The sequence below is a fragment of the Hemiscyllium ocellatum genome, unplaced genomic scaffold (genome assembly GCF_020745735.1).
Source record: "Hemiscyllium ocellatum isolate sHemOce1 unplaced genomic scaffold, sHemOce1.pat.X.cur. scaffold_2083_pat_ctg1, whole genome shotgun sequence".
In the NCBI taxonomy this organism is placed as follows: Eukaryota; Metazoa; Chordata; class Chondrichthyes; order Orectolobiformes; family Hemiscylliidae; genus Hemiscyllium; species Hemiscyllium ocellatum.
Window position 1 is genome coordinate 62,513 of NW_026867966.1, and position 15,819 is coordinate 78,331.

Consider the following 15,819-nt stretch of genomic DNA (forward strand, 5'->3'; position numbering starts at 1 on the left):
TTCCTACATTTTTGCAAAAAGGTATGTTTCATATTAAAGGACTGCTATTTCAAATCATGTGTGCTACAAAATGATTATTGCTTTCATTTCATTGTAAGAAAAGAACAGCTTTGATCAGGTCGATTGTTTTTTGCCGTTTCTATTCTGACGTTATTCATCATTATACAATAATGACAAAATTATTAAAATTGCTTTATATACCACATGTTGTTGACTACATTGTTTGTTCAATTTCCTGTTCACTTTCATGATCTACTAATTCTCTTCCTAATTCTGACACAAATGTTTAAACAGTCATCATAATATTAATCATATAAATCAATGTAACACATCTCTACAAGGAGTTCAGTGGATGGAAATTCACGATTCTTGTAGAATGTATATTTTTGTGTTAAAAAGAAGAATCTTGTTCAATAATCACTGCATGGCCTCATTTTTTTTTATCTTCAATCCATAAAACTAGGTACTATTCCTCAGTTTAGTGATCTTAATAAATATTCAATCAACATCACAGCAAAGTGCTTTTGAAATATTGAATCATTTTAATTCTTCATGTCCAACACTAATTAGCAAGACATTGTCATTACAATAATGGCACAATTTTTAAGAAAGCCTTTTGAACAAATATAGTAAGATTCACATTTAAATTTAATCCATTGTTGCTTAGTACTAATACTCCAGTGTGAAAATGCATTTATTTTGCAGGTCACCTATCCCACAACAGAACCAATGACTTCCCATCCAACATCATTGCAAATATCTGATGTTTGCTCATTAGAATGATCAGCCTTAATCTCAGCCTTAAAATACAGGGAACTGTAATTACTTTTCACTGAATTAATTCCAGTTCATTTCCAGACATCGCTCAGTCCCATAGCAAAATGAGGTTTCTCGTTATTACTTAATACAATGATAGACTTTGACGATTTAATTGTTGTTGTTATATAATAATTTTTAATACTCATTCAATCCAGTACATTGTGCAAATGTGGAATTACGGCACAGTACATGAACTACTGTAAAGATTTTGCAGGGTACAATGTCACAATCATTGTTAATATCAATTTTTATTTTACCTGTGGAAACATAGTTGAATTCATTTAATTATATTTCACTTCAATGCTAAGATTTATCATGTTTGGAGCACAATAAGACTTAAGGATTTTTCATGCAACAAAGTCGAATGATAAAGAATTAACATCTCTTTATTGTTTCATTCAAAAATAACAATAAATTTTGGATTTTTGTAAGTTATATATTTTTGGAAAGAAGGAATGTTGTCTTCAGTCGAATGCTCACATGGAATCACTAATTCACAGTATCTGCTCTTTATTCTCTTCCAGTTCTCAACAAAAGAAATTAACTAGTTCTGCTGGTTCTAAATCCGTGGAAAATATTTGAGAATGTTGTGGTCTTAAAGGTGAAAGGGCTAAGTGATCGTAAGTGATCAGGTTTTTTTGTTCAAAAGAGCTTGATTCAAACATTTCGAACCCATACATTGTCATTCTGCAGTATTTCAAACGTGTAAAACAAGTCGCTTTCTTCATTTATAAAATAAATAAATGCCACTTCCAATTATTCATTAGTCAGCTAATTACCTACGTTTGTTATTAAAAAATTGCAATTCGTCCAAATGTTGTTATGGCCTTTGATCAAATTAAATTTCTAATTAATGTTCATTCGTGAATTTTCGTTTTTTATTATTTTCCATTCATCTATTCATATTGAATGTAAATTTGACATCCTTTGACAATATCGGAGTGTGTTCATTTGAAATATGTCTTTGCATATGTATCACTGACTTTACTTATAGCATATGGTTGCATGGTGGCTCAGTGGTTAGCATTGCGGCCTCACAGCACCAGAGACCTCAGTTTGATTCCATTCTCGGGTGACTGCCTGTGTGGAATTTTCATGTTATCCCCATGTCGACATGACTTTGCTGTGGTTTCCTCCCACTATCCAAAGATGTGTAGGTTCGGTGATCTGGCCATGCTAAATTGCACATTGTGTTCAGGGATGTGTGTAATTAGTCAGCAGGAAATGTAGAGGAATATGATCGGGAAATGTGTTTGGCTGGGTTACTCTTTGGAGGGTCATTTTCTTTTCGACCAAATGGCCTGTTACCACACTGTGCTAACAGGAATTCTACAATCGTTTAGTTGTGTTTCTCTAAGCAATTCTAACATTTTGTCAAAATTTGACGTCAGTTAATATGTTTAATACTTGATTACCAATGTGTTCCTAAATCTTTTAAAATATCTCAATGTTTTTTGAAATCAATGCTCACACAAAACACTAAACATGAGGTCACACAAAGGTCCCCATGACCAGCTAATTACTGTTCAGGGGAATAATCAGAGTAATTATCTGATTGTTCCTGAGATCAATCCCCACTGCCACAGTAAGGATCTGTTATTATTCCCTCCAATAAATGCAATAGCTGTCCTCTGGTATTTCAGTTCAGTAATTACACACGATACTGGTTGTTCAGAGCAGTGGTTATTCTTTATTATGAATGGCCAAGGATTTTAATAGAAGAGATGTTCATATGTCCTGATGTGTTGCATGGTCACAAACAGGTTTTCAGTCCAAATATTGCAAAAAGAAAGTGTAAATTTAGTTTTGTTCAACTGCCGAGGCTAACCTTTCCTGTTCATGTCCATTACAAATACTTGGAGAAAGTGAGGGAAAGCAGATGCTGGAGATCAGAGACAAGCATGTGGTGCTGGAATAGCACAGTATGTCAGGCAGCATCTGAGGAGCAGCAGAAACCACGTTTCAGGCATAAGCCTTCATCGTCTTATTGAATTCTTTGAGGAGGTGACCAAGCATGTGGATGAGGGTAGAGCAGTGGATGTAGTGTACATGGATTTTAGTAAGTCATTTGATAAGGTTCCCCATGGTAGGCTTATGTAGAAAGTCAGGAGGCATGGGATAGAGGGAAATTTGGCCAGTTGGATAGAAAACTGGCTAACTGGTTGAAGTCAGAGAGTGGTAGTAGATGGTAAATATTCAGCCTGGAGCCCAGTTACAAGTGGAGTTCCCAGATCAGTCCTGGGTCCTCTGCTGTTTGTAATTTTTATTAATGACTTGGAAGAGGTAGTCAAAAGGTGAGTCAGTAAATTTGCAGATGATACGAAGATTGTGGAGCTGTGGATAGTGAGGAGGGCTGTTGTCAGCTGCAACAGATATGATGCAGAGCTGGGCTGAGGAGTGGCAGATGGAGTTCAACCCTGTCAAGTGTAAGGTTGTCCATTTTGGAAGAACAAATAAGAATGCGGAATACAGAGTTAACAGTCGGGTTCTTAGTCAGGTGGAGGAACAGAGGGATCTTGGGGTCTATGTACATAGATCTTTGAAAGTTGCCACTCAGGTGGATAGAGCTTGTAAGAAGGCCTATGTTGTATTAGCGTTCATTAGCAGAGGGATTGAATTCAAGAGTCGTGAAGTGATGTTGCAGCTGTACAGGACTTTGGTTAGGCCACATTTGGAGTACTGTGTGCAGTTCTGGTCGCCTCACATTAGGAAAGATGTGGAAGCTTTGGAGAGGGTGCAGAGAAGATTTACCAGGACGTTGCCTGGAATGGAGAATAGGTCGTACGAGGATAGGTTGAGAGTTCTCGGCCTTTTCTCGTTGGAACGGCGAAGGATGAGGGGTGACTTGATAGAGGTTTATAAGATGATCAGAGGAATAGATAGAGTAGACAGTCAGAGACTTTTTCCCCAGGTACAACAGAGTGTTACAAGGGGACATAAATTTAAGGTGAAGGGGGGAAGGTATGGGGGGATGTCAGGGATAGGTTCTTCACCCAGAGAGTGGTGGGGGCATGGAATGCGCTGCCTGTGGGAGTGGCAGAGTCAGAATCATTGGTGACCTTTAAGCGGCAATTGGATAGGTACATGGATGGGTGCTTAATCTAGGGGAAATGTTTAGCACAACATCGTGGGCTGAAGGGCCTGTTCTGTGCTATTGTTCTATGTTCTATGTTCTATCGTGAATCCCCGGCTCCATGGATGCTGCCTGGTCGGCTCTCTTTTCCACCACCACACTTTCGATATAAAAAAATATTTGTCTGCTTATTTGGAGCAAATACTCTCTGTTTCCTCGGTAATATAAATTTACTGTGCTTTCTATTCACTCAAGTTCTCATTTTAATAGCTTCACGTTTTCTTCTTAATCCGATACAAATCTCAAAACTCCGGGCACAATAAAAGCGATATGAATTATAAATTAGCGTCTGGACAAGAGAACCAATGAACAGCTACATAGACCTCTTGAACATCCGAGATATTTGAATGAAAAAGCAATGCCTTCCAAAAAAATCTCTGCACGTCTGTCTCCTTTATCAATTCAATAATCCTGCAAACAGCTTATAATTGCCAGCTGATCTCTCTTAATGAGTATCTAATCAATGTCATTGTAAACCACTGAGCTGAGCTTCTGAATTTCATCTTAAAACACTCCGTCTCACTTACCTCCCAAAAACATCGACCAACCATGTGCCATCTACTCTAGTATCACCTTTTCTGACCTGATGTCCAATGGAGCCTGTCATATTCCTATTATAAACATCTCAGCTGTATACAGAACAGAAAAAGGCTCTGGTGATCCATCTGTGAGAAAGAAAACTACCACCGAACTATCCTGATCTACTTTCCAGTACTTGTGGAAAAGTCTCATCTATCATGGCATCGCAAGTGCACACTAAATACATCTCAAATGTTTTCGGGATTTCTGTGTCTCCCACCCTTACAGACAGTGAGGTTTAGTGCAACTGTTGCTCTATGATGACATCACCCACAGGAACACAGAGCAGCTGGGTCTGTGTAAACCAGAGATCGCCCATACATTGGGAAGGATGTCAGGGTCCCTGAGAGGGGGTACAGGAGATTTACCAGGATGGTACAAGGAATGGGGGATTTTAGTTGCAGGGACATGGGTGTTAATGGTACAGGTCAAGAATATCCATCTACAATAGATGGACTCTCCTTTCTAACCTCTCCCCTTGCCTGGGCTGTGGTAACCTTCAGGTTAAACACACCACCAGCCATCTCTCCCTAATGAGAGAGCAGCCCTATGGTCTGGGAGGACAATGCTGCCTTTCCCTTTTACACAGTGATGCCACTGTACCCCGGGGATGGGGAGAGGGAATGCTGAAGGTGGGGGATGGGACACCACTCAGGCACAGTGCTTTGTCCTGGAGGATGTTCACTTTCTTTAATATTGTTGGGGGCTGCACTGATGCAGGCAAGTGGAGAATGTTCCAACACAATCCTGATGTGTACCTTATAGAGAGCAAACAGACATTGGGGAATCAGGGGTTTGGGGAAACAGATTGTTCTCCTTGTAGCAGAGGAAATTGTGGGTGCCCTGTGACAGAGGGGTTTACAGAAATTATACATTAGAATAATCAACCTTACACTCATCAGCTCATCATAAACTGTTGACAAGACATATATGAAAGACTTGGAGGGAGATCTATTGACAGGATGGTTTGATTCAAAGGAGAACTTTTATGCATCAAATAGGAATGAGCTGGAACACAATACTCACAACTAAATGCAAATATCCAGGTCCTGATGAATTGAGTAATTCTGTCAGAGTGTGGTGTTACAAATACTGAGGTTACCATCTGAATGCCCAAAGGTATTACAAGTTTATAAAACCGTCACTGTCAGATCAGGTTAGAAACTCTCATCATCCCCTCCTCCTGGCCCAGGATGACTGGACACATTACCCCTTGTGGAGGTCAGCTGTCATTCAGGGGGAAATCTACGTGGGTTTCTATTAGTTTCCATTTTGGGACTTCATGTGACTAAACAGGGCAGATCTTTGACACATGGGAGAGAATGTTCCAAGTGTTAGTGAGATGTGGAGAGCAGGATTTGCTGCTGCTTCTTCCCTTCTGTGCTGCCGCTGTGCCTCATCAATAAGACATGGGGGGGGGGGGGTGAAAGGCTCATGCAGCTTCAGGGGCAAGTTGTCACCATTCTGACCAAATAGGCAGCAAGCTCCTCCCAGTCATTCCATAGAGTATCCCTTAAAAGACAGGAACTCTGCATGCTTCCCACTGCCCAGTGTTCCCAGGAAATGTTTAGAAGAATGATGGGGAAAATCTCCTAGGAAAGGCATAACAGTAAAGTTCCAAAAGGATTATAAACAGTTTACACAGAGGGATCCATTGGAGAAGTGGGCAACAAGTTGGCAAATGGAGTATCACTTGGGAAAATGTGAAGTTGTTCATTTTGGAGGAGATAATAAAAGAACAGAGGACTATTTAATTGGTGGAAACTGTAGAAAGCTGCACCACAAAGGGAGCAAGAGGTAAATGTGCAGGAAACAAAGCAAGCTAGCACAAAGTTACACCAGGTCATCAGGAAGGGGAATGGAATATTGCTCCTGATTTCAAGGGATTTGCAGTATAAGTGTTTGAAGTATATACCTGAGAACAACTTTATAAAGTGCTAGTGAGACCACATCTGGAGTAATGAGAAGTTTTGCTACCTTTATTTAAGGGAATACATCACTTCATCGGAGGCATTCAGAGAAGATTGACTGGGATGATCCTTGGTTTGAAGGGATTCTCTTTTAAGAAAAGGCTGAAGAAGTCCGGACTCTACTCACTCGATTTGGGAAGAATGAGAAGTGAACTCTTTCAAACATATCGGCTTCCTCAGGGGTTTGACAAGGTAAAGACTGACAGGATGTGTCCCAGCATGAGGGAACCTAGAACCAGACTCTGGGTCAGTCGCAGAATCAAGGGTTCTGTTTTAGTTTTGTCAACTTTAATGCAACACCAACACGGGTAAGGGGTTTCAGTAGCAATGGAGCTGGGGTGAGGGGGAAACAAGCAACATTTTACAGATTGGAATTCCTGGTGCTGGTGATTGTGTAGATGTCTGATCAGAAGGGCACCTTGGCGTCAGAATAGGAGAGCAATATTGTGAAGAGTGTAGCTCTGCCTCAGTTCCCAGTGAGAGAGAGGGGCTCAGCAGTGAGGGAAAGGAATTTGTAACATCAACTGAAGGCAATGGGTTTAACCATTGCAATGTTTCATTGGAGGAAATTGCAGCTAATCGAGTAGTGGGAGCATGGTTAGCAGTTTGATAACAGAATAACAGTGGAGTAATGGAGAGGGATGATGGGGAGGTAGAGCTGGACATTGTCAGTGTACATGTGAAACCTAACAGTGCTTTTGGACGATGTCACTTCCTGGCAGTATGTAGGTGAGAAACTGGAGGGACCAAGGATAGATCCTTGAGGGACACCGAATACAAGGACTTCAGAAAGGAAAGGGAGAGTGGAGATGGAGAAGGATTTTCCAACAACCTTGAAGTAAAATATTAGTTGGTAGCAGAATGGGTGAGCAGGACATAACCAGAAAAGACAGACAGAACAAGGAACAATATCTGTGAATCGGTGAGGGGGAGTGATGATGATGATGATGATGAGGAGGAGCCTGACTCTACATTCTATTTCTCCATTCGTGAGATCACCCAACCCCACCCTAGTCTCAGCTCATTTACTGAAATACTTGCTCCATCCCTGTGTTATCTCCAGACTCCATTATCCAAACACACTCCTGGCCAGCCTCCCACATTCAACTTACATATAATATCAAGAATATCTAAAACTCTATTGCCCAAGTGCTCGCTTGTTCTATAAGTTGTTGATCCAACAAAAGGCTCCCGTTTACAAGCAACTTAAAATTCTCACTCGATGTAATTCCTGGCTGTGAACATCCCTGTCTCCCTGCACCACACAACCTGTGAGACCTCAACAACTCATTTTCTGTCAGACTCCCAACGATGTGTTTATTCATTGCTTCACCGGATTGGCTGTTTCTACTGTTGTCAAGGCAACACGGTCTGGAATTCCTATCCTAATCCTTTCATATCTGTTTTTCTCCTTTAAGGTATCCCCGAAAACCTGCTTATTTGGCAATTCTTTTGATCACCTGACCTAATATACCCATCTGTTGCCTAATGTCAGAAATCATCAATAGTATTTCGTGAAATTATAAAAATGATAAAAATACGAACTGTTGTTGATTTGCACATACATTTTCAACTTTTCTCTGTCGCTGAGTGAATAATCTGTAACATCTCTTACCCAACCACATTGTGGGAGCACCTTCACCACACAAACTGCAGCTGTACAAGGAAGTCAAACATCACCCTCTCCACAGGCAATGGGGCTTTGGCATTAATCACTGGGATCTGTGGAAGGAGAAACACAGTTGATATTTCAGGGAATGAAAATGTTGCAGAATTTGATGGTCAGAAATGGAAGGAAAATGCCCTCTTTTGTTGTAAAAAGGAATGATTCACTGGCAAAGTGATTGTGGAAAATTCAGTCCGTTTAGAGAGCAGCACGTTGTCAGGGGTTGGGCAGCAGAGGAAAATTAACTCACAAAAGGTCTGTGAAAGTAACAGTAAAACACTGAACAACCCAAACACCCTGTTTCCCAACACTTTAACTCCCCTTCCCGCTCCACCAAGGACATGCAGGGCCTGGGCCACCTCCACCGCCAAATCCCAGGCACCTGATGCCTGGAGAAAGAACGCCTCATCTTCTGTGTTCGGATCCTCCAACCACATGGGATCAATGTGGATTTCACCAGTTTCCTCATTTCCACTCCCCCCACCTTATCCCAGATCCAGCCTTCCAACTCGGCACCACATTCTTGTCCATCTTCCTTCCCACCGATTGGCTGCTGCTTGACCGGCTGTGCTTTTCCAGCATCACACTCTGACATTGAAAACACCCTGACTCTGACACTCTAAAACCTGCCCTATCTCTCCCTGCCAGGCAAAGCTGTGCATGTGTCCCCCTGCAGCTTGCCCCTCACAAAGTTGGCTGCCACACTCATGTCCCATGAATCACTGCCCCCAATAAAGGTGGCGGCGCTCACTCGCACCATTCACCATTTGAAGCATTTTCCCGTTTGCCACAAACACGGTCCTGGGATTTTCAAATTTGTGTTTTCCGATGTGCACTAAGTTCTGTAAAACGTCTCAGCCCGTTCCATTAAAATTTCCTTCCCTTCCTGGTCAATATGCCTTTCCTTTCCCCTGCCCTGCACCTTCACACATTCCCAATGCCTTGGTCACAACACACACTGTGCTGCCAGTGAAGCTGATCACGTGGTTGCTTATAGCCACGCCCCTCATTCACTCCGATTGGTTGGAGGACCGACAGGCACTGCCTGGTCTTCCAGTCCCAGCCCCATCTTCTTATAAGAGGTATAAGAGTGAGGGTTCATTCCTGTTTCTCCTGATGTCAGACATTAACAACAACTACCTGCATTTTATGGAGCCTTTCACACTGACAATTCTCCTAAAGTGTTTCACGAATGCTGGAAACATTGATTAAAGAGAAAAACTTTAAGATACATATTTAAGGAGGACAGAGGGGATTAGGAAAGATATTCAAGAGTTTTTTTTTAGATTAGATTACTTACAGTGTGGAAACAGGCCCTTTGGCCCAACAAGCCCACACCAACCCTCTAATGAGCAACCCACCCAGACCCAATCCCCTACATCTAACACTACGGGCAATTTAGCATGGCCAATTCACCTAATCTGCACACTTTTGGACTGTGGGAGGAAACCGGAGCACCCGGATGAAACCCACACAGACACGGGGAGAATGTGCAAACTCCACACAGACAGTTGCCTGAAGTGGGAATTGAACGCAGGTCTCTGGCGCTGTGATGTAACAGTGCTAACCACTGTGCCGCCCATCTGCAGCTCCAATCGTGGAGTGATGTATGTGGGGAACAGCTTACAACGGAGACAGTTAGTGGTTAACCATAGCTTAACAACCCCATGTCCTAGCCCCCTACCCCACACACTAGGCCTTGTTCTCACAGCCTGTCATTACACACTACCTATGGTTTGCCACTAATAGTCTCCATTAACAGCTAGTCACCCTCCCCCAGCCAGATCGTTATCTACTCCTTTATCCAACCGTTCTTCTCGCTCTATCCCTACCTATCCTTTACTCCTTACATCCTCCCCAAACCCTACCTTCTGCATATAAACCAACATTTGTTCTCACAGTAACATCAGCTGTGAGGAAGGGACACCGGATCTGAAACGTTAACTCTGATTTCTCGTCACAGATGCTGCCAGACCTGCTGAGCTTCTCCAGAACCTCCTGGTTGTTGTTTCTGATTTACAGCATCTGCAGTTCTTTTGGTTTTAATTTACCGGGAGTTTGTAATTCAGGTCCAACAGCCTCTGTCCCAGTCTCTGCTGTCTCTCCCACCCCCACCCAGTGACACTGCACCTGCACAGCTCATGGACAGGTGTCGTCTTGCTGGCCACACCCCTCATTCACTCCCATTGGCTGCAGGACCACACAGACTCACCTCCCATTGGTCTGGAGCTGCCATCAATCAAGCCATCCCCCATTGTGAGGTGAGTGGTGGGCTCCTCGCTCTCTCTGCCTTGGGATGAGCTTCATCATTCACAGTGAATGGGGCAGTATCACAGAGCACAGGGGCTGGGGGCTATTCAGCCCATTGAGGCTGTACGCTCTCCCTCTGGAGATGCTGCAAATCCGTCCCAACTCCCCTCGCATTTACCCACAGCCTCCCAATCTTTCCGTAAGAAGTAAAATTGCAAATCTGTTTGAGAACACCTGCTGAATCTGTGTCCACCCGCTGTTCAGACTGTTCCAGATGCTCAGAATGTACTCAGTAAAATATAGGTCACATATTCACATTATTTTCCATTTAACTTAAAGTAGTTACTAATATTGTGACATTGTTAACAATTCCCCTCTCTCTGCAAATTAAAATATCCTAGAAACAAATCTCCCCCTTGTCGAAATCACTGCTTAACCTTCTCAGATCCAAGAATTATCTGTGCTGAGATGTACAGCTCAGAAACAATGGACCAATTCGCTCATGCCAACTAGGAATCCTAAACTAACGGAGTCCCACTTGCCAGATATTGGTCTGAATTCCTCAAAACCCTTCCTAATCACGTACCCAATCGGATGCCTTTTAAATGTTGTAATTGTATCAGTCTCCACTACTTCATCTGGCAGCTCATTCCATCCACACACCACACTCAGCTTGAAAACGTTGCCCCTTTGATCCCTTTTAAATCTTTGCCCTCTCAACTTAAACCCACGTGGTCTTGTTTTGGACTCACCTAACCTGGGGAAAAAAAGACCCCAGCTGTTCACCATATCCACGCCCCTCGTGATTTTATAAATCTCCCAAACGTCACCTCTCAGTCTTTGATTCTCAAGGGAAATTAACCCCAGCCTATTTAGCCTCTCCGTGTAGCCCAAATCCTCCAACTGTAGCAAATCTTTGTAAATCTTGTCTGAACCATTTCAAGTTTCACAACATCCTTCTCAGAACAGGAACATTCGAACTGAAAACGGAATTCCTGAAATGGCTTTATCATAGAACAAAGAACATAAAAATACAGCGCAGTACAGGCCCTTTGGCCCTCGATGTTGCGCCGACCCAAGCCCACCTAACCTACACGAGCCCACTACCCTCCATTTGCCTATCCAATGCCCGTTTAAATGCCCATAAAAAGGGAGAGTCCACCACTGCTACTGGCAGGGCATTCCATGAACTCACGACTCGCTGAGTAAAGAATCTACCCCTAACATCTGTCCTATACCTACCTCCCCTTAATTTAAAGCTATGCCCCCTCGTAATAGCTGACTCCATACGTGGAAAAAGGTTCTCATTGTCAAATGTCCTATCCAGCCACAATATAACGTCCCAGCTTCTGTATTCAATGCATTGACCAATAAATATAAGCATACCAAACACCACCTTCACTACCTGCCGACCTGCGACTCTACATTCAAGGAACAATGTACCTCTTTTTTCAGCAACACTCCCCAGGAACTTACCATTAAATACATTAAGTCCTGTCCTGATTTGCCTTACCAAAATGCAGCAGCTCACATTTGTCTAAATTGAACTCCATCTGCCATTCCTCACTCGAATGGCCCATCTGATCAAGATCCTGTTGTATTCTAAACTAACCTTCTTCACTGTCCACTACACCTACAATTTTGTATTTTCTGTAAACCTACCTCATATATTCACATCCAAGTCATTTATTTAAGGACCCAATATCCATTCCTGCAGCACACTGCTTTTCAGAGACTTCCAGTCCACAAAGCAACCCTTCATCACCACCCACTGTCTCCTACCTTCAAGCCTGTTTTGTATCCAAATAGATAGTTCTCCCTGCATTCCATGTTATCTAACCTTGCTAACCAGTCTGCTCTGTGGAACCTTGTTCAATGCCCATATAGACAATGTCCACAGTCTGTCTTCATCAATCTTCCTAGCACTTCTTCAAAAAAAAACCTCAATCAGGTTAGAGCGACAATTTCCCACGCACAAAGCCATGCTGACTCTCTAATCATTCCTTGTCTTTCCAAATACATGTAAATCCTGTCCCTCAGAATCCCTTCCAACAACTTGCCTGCCACTGACTTCAGGCTCACTGTTCTCGTGTTCCTTGGCCTTTTGTTACCACCTTTTTTTAAAAAAAAAGGCACCCGTCTTCCAGCACCTCACCTGTCACGAACGATAATACCAATATGTCAGGGAGGGGCCCAGCAATCACTTCCCGAGCTTCCCACAAATTTCTGGAATACACCTGATCAGGTCCCAAGGCTTTATCCACCTTGATGCAATTTAAGACATCCTGAAACTCCTCCTCTGTAACAGACACTTTTCAAGTTATCACTATTCATTTCTCCAAACTCTCTAGCTTCCACATCCTTCTCCAGTGAAAAAAAGACATGGAATATTAGAGGTGCGAGGTAGGAGCGAAGGACTTCTGGGAAGGTGAGTCTAACTCAGTAGCTGATAGAGTAGCTCAGACTGAGCTGTCTCAGTCCTCAAGGACATAACTGTTCAAATGGGGTTTGCAGCAGGTGGTGAGGGAACCAGCAAGAGGGAAAAGATACTACATCTTATCGTTATGAATCTACCAGCTGCAAATGCATCTGTCCATGACAGTATCGGTAAGAGCGACCATCACACAGTCCTTTTGGAGACAAAGCCTCGCCATAAAGTTGAGAAAAAAAGTTGAGTGGTACTATCACCGTGCTAAATGGGACAGATGTAGGAACTCAAACTGGATCTCTCTGAGGCACTGTGGGATAACAACAGCAGCAGAACTGTACTCCAGCACAATCTGTAATCTCATGGGTTTGTACATCCTGCACTCACCCATCACAATGGACAGGAAAGGAGGGCATGCCATGAGCAGCACCAGGCATACCTAAAAATGAAGTGCCAACCTGGTGAAGCTACCAAGCAGGACTATCTGCATATCAAACAGCATCAGCAGCAAGCAACAGAGCTAAGTGATCCCACAACCAATGGAGTGGATCAGGGCTCTGCAGTTCTGCCACACCCAGTTGTGAATGGTAATGGACAATTAAACAACTAGTTGCAGGAAGCACTACAGATATCCCCACCCTTACTGATGGAGGGGTCTCACACATCCATGCAAAAGATAAGATGACAGCATTTGCAGCAATTTTCAGCCAGATGCAAAGTGGGATGATCCATCTCAGCCTTCTCCAGTGGTTCCTAACATCACAGATGTGAGCTTTAAGCCAGTTCGATTTAGTTTGAATAATATCAACAAAATGGTTAAGTAGTGTAAAGGCTATGGGTCCTGCTAACATTCTGGCAATAATACTGATAGCTTGTGCTCCAGAACTTGCCACCCACCAAGCCACGTACCGCTCCAGCACTGGAATCTACTGACAATGTGGAACATTGCCCAGGGATGTTCAAATAAAAACACAGGGCAAATCCAATCCAGGCAATTTCCCTCCATCAGTCCAACTCGATCAGCAGTAAAGTGATGGAAGTAGTCATTAGCAGGACGACCAAGCAGCAGCTGCTCAGCAACAGCCAGCTGAGTGACACTCATTTTAGGCTCCACCAGGGCCACTCAGCTCCCGATTGTGTTACCGCCCTGATTCACAACCTGACAACCAGCTGAATCCCAGAGGTGAGGTGAGGGGGACAGCCCAGTCCCACTCCAACACCACTATTTCTAGCTGATTCTATCCTTGTCTCAGCTCATATACTCTCATCCATCGTGTGTTATCTCCAGACTTAATTATCCAAACACACTCCTAGCCAGCCTCCCAAATTCAACCTCTCTGTAATCTCAAGAAAAATTGAAAACTGTCACCCATGTGCTCACTTCTCCCAAAACATGTTGATCCATCAAAAGGCTCCTATTCATAAGCAACAACAATTTAGAAAACTCACTCTTCATATAATTCCTGGCTGTGATCATCCCTAGCTCCCTTCACCACACATCCTTTGAGACCTCGACAACCCATTTTCTTCGAGACTCCCAATGATTTGTTAATTCATTATTTCAATTGTTTGGCTGATTCTACAGTTGCTAAAGCACCATGGTCTGGAATTTGCAGACAAAACCTCACAGGTCTGCTTTCCACTTTTAAGACATCCCTCAAAACCTACTTTTTGGCAATGCTTTTGGTCACCTGACCAAATATCTCCATCTCTGGCCTCATATCTAAAGTTCTCAATAATATTTTTGTGAAAGCATGATAATAAAACTACAAACTGTTCTTGATTTGGACATTATCTTCAAATCATCACTGTTGCTGTAATGAATAATCTGTAATGTCTCTTACCCAACCACATTGTGGGAGCACCTTCACCACACAAACTGCAGCTGTACAAGAAAGTCAAACATCACCCTCTCCCCAGGCAACAGGGCTTTGGCATTAATCACTGGGATCTGTGGAAGGAGAAACACAGTTGATGTTTCAGGGAGTGCAAAATGAATTACAGGGAATGAAAATGGTGCAGAATTTGATAGTCAGAAATGGAAGGAAAATACACTTGCTTATTGGAAAAAAGAATTCTTGACTGTCAAAAATATTCAAGATAAAAGTAATCTGATAATAGAGCAGCACATGGTCAGGGGCTGGGCCACAGTGAAAAACTCATTTACAAAGGGTCTATAAAAGTAATAATACAGTATTAAACAGACCAAACATACCCCCATGGTTGGAGACTGAGGAAGCTAGACATTGACAAAGTGGTCCTGAGGGAGCCCAGAGGTGAATCAGAGCAGGATTGGCTGCTGTCATCACAATGACTCTGTACCAGAGAGAGGCTGCACATGCGCCTGGCTGCACCTTGCCCCCTACAAAGATGGCGGCTCCGCACGTGTCCAGTGAATCCTTGTCCCGAATAAAGATGGCGGCGCTCACTCAGGCCTGCAGCCGCTGAGGCAATTCCCCATTTACTGCAAACACGGGACTGGGACGTTCAAATTTGTGTTTTCCGACATGCACAATTTGTTTGTAAAACCTCTCCGCTCATGGCAACACAGTTTTTCTCCCGTTTCCCTGTTTATTTCTTTCCTTACCGTCTCCTTTCTCTCCATAACTTCCCGAGCTTTCATTACAGCGACTCTGTCGGGCGCGAGGGTGATCACATGGTTTACGTTAGCTCCGCCCTTCATTCACTGTGATTGGTTGGAGGACTAACCTCCCGCTAGGTCCTCCAGCTCCGCCCACCGTCCTTTCATTGGTCCGGTGCTGACATCAATCACCCGGGGTCACTGTTGGCTGGAGCATGCGCAGTGTGTCCTGCTTGTGCTGAGATGTTGGGTCATGTGATGGGAGGTAACAACAATGACTGCAGATGCTGGATCCCAGATTCTGGGTCAGTGGTGCTGGAAGAGCACAGCAGTTCATGCAGCATCCAAAGGGCAGAGAAAAAGCCCTTCATCAGGAATAAAGGCAGTGAGCCT

At 43.3% G+C, this 15,819-nt stretch overlaps 2 long non-coding RNA genes across 3 annotated transcripts in view; one reads left to right on the top strand and one right to left on the bottom strand.

Annotated features, from left to right (window-relative positions):
- Window positions 1–7,954, top strand: part of LOC132811098 (uncharacterized) — a 67,927-nt gene extending 59,973 nt beyond the window's left edge. The window contains exons 5-7 of one of the 2 annotated variants that reach the window (XR_009643175.1): window positions 1,344–1,439; window positions 6,520–6,693; window positions 7,920–7,954. This is a non-coding gene — a long non-coding RNA (uncharacterized LOC132811098). Of the gene's footprint in view, window positions 1–1,343; window positions 1,564–6,519; window positions 6,694–7,919 lie in introns of those variants that run through there. The other variant, XR_009643174.1, reaches the window with a different exon arrangement.
- Window positions 7,955–8,120: 166 nt separating this feature from the next.
- On the bottom strand, window positions 8,121–15,497 carry LOC132811099 (uncharacterized). Its single transcript, XR_009643177.1, has 3 exons — window positions 15,433–15,497; window positions 14,690–14,796; window positions 8,121–8,223 (listed from the first exon to the last, which is right to left on the bottom strand). It is a non-coding gene; the product is annotated as an uncharacterized LOC132811099 (long non-coding RNA).
- Window positions 15,498–15,819: the final 322 nt, after the last annotated feature.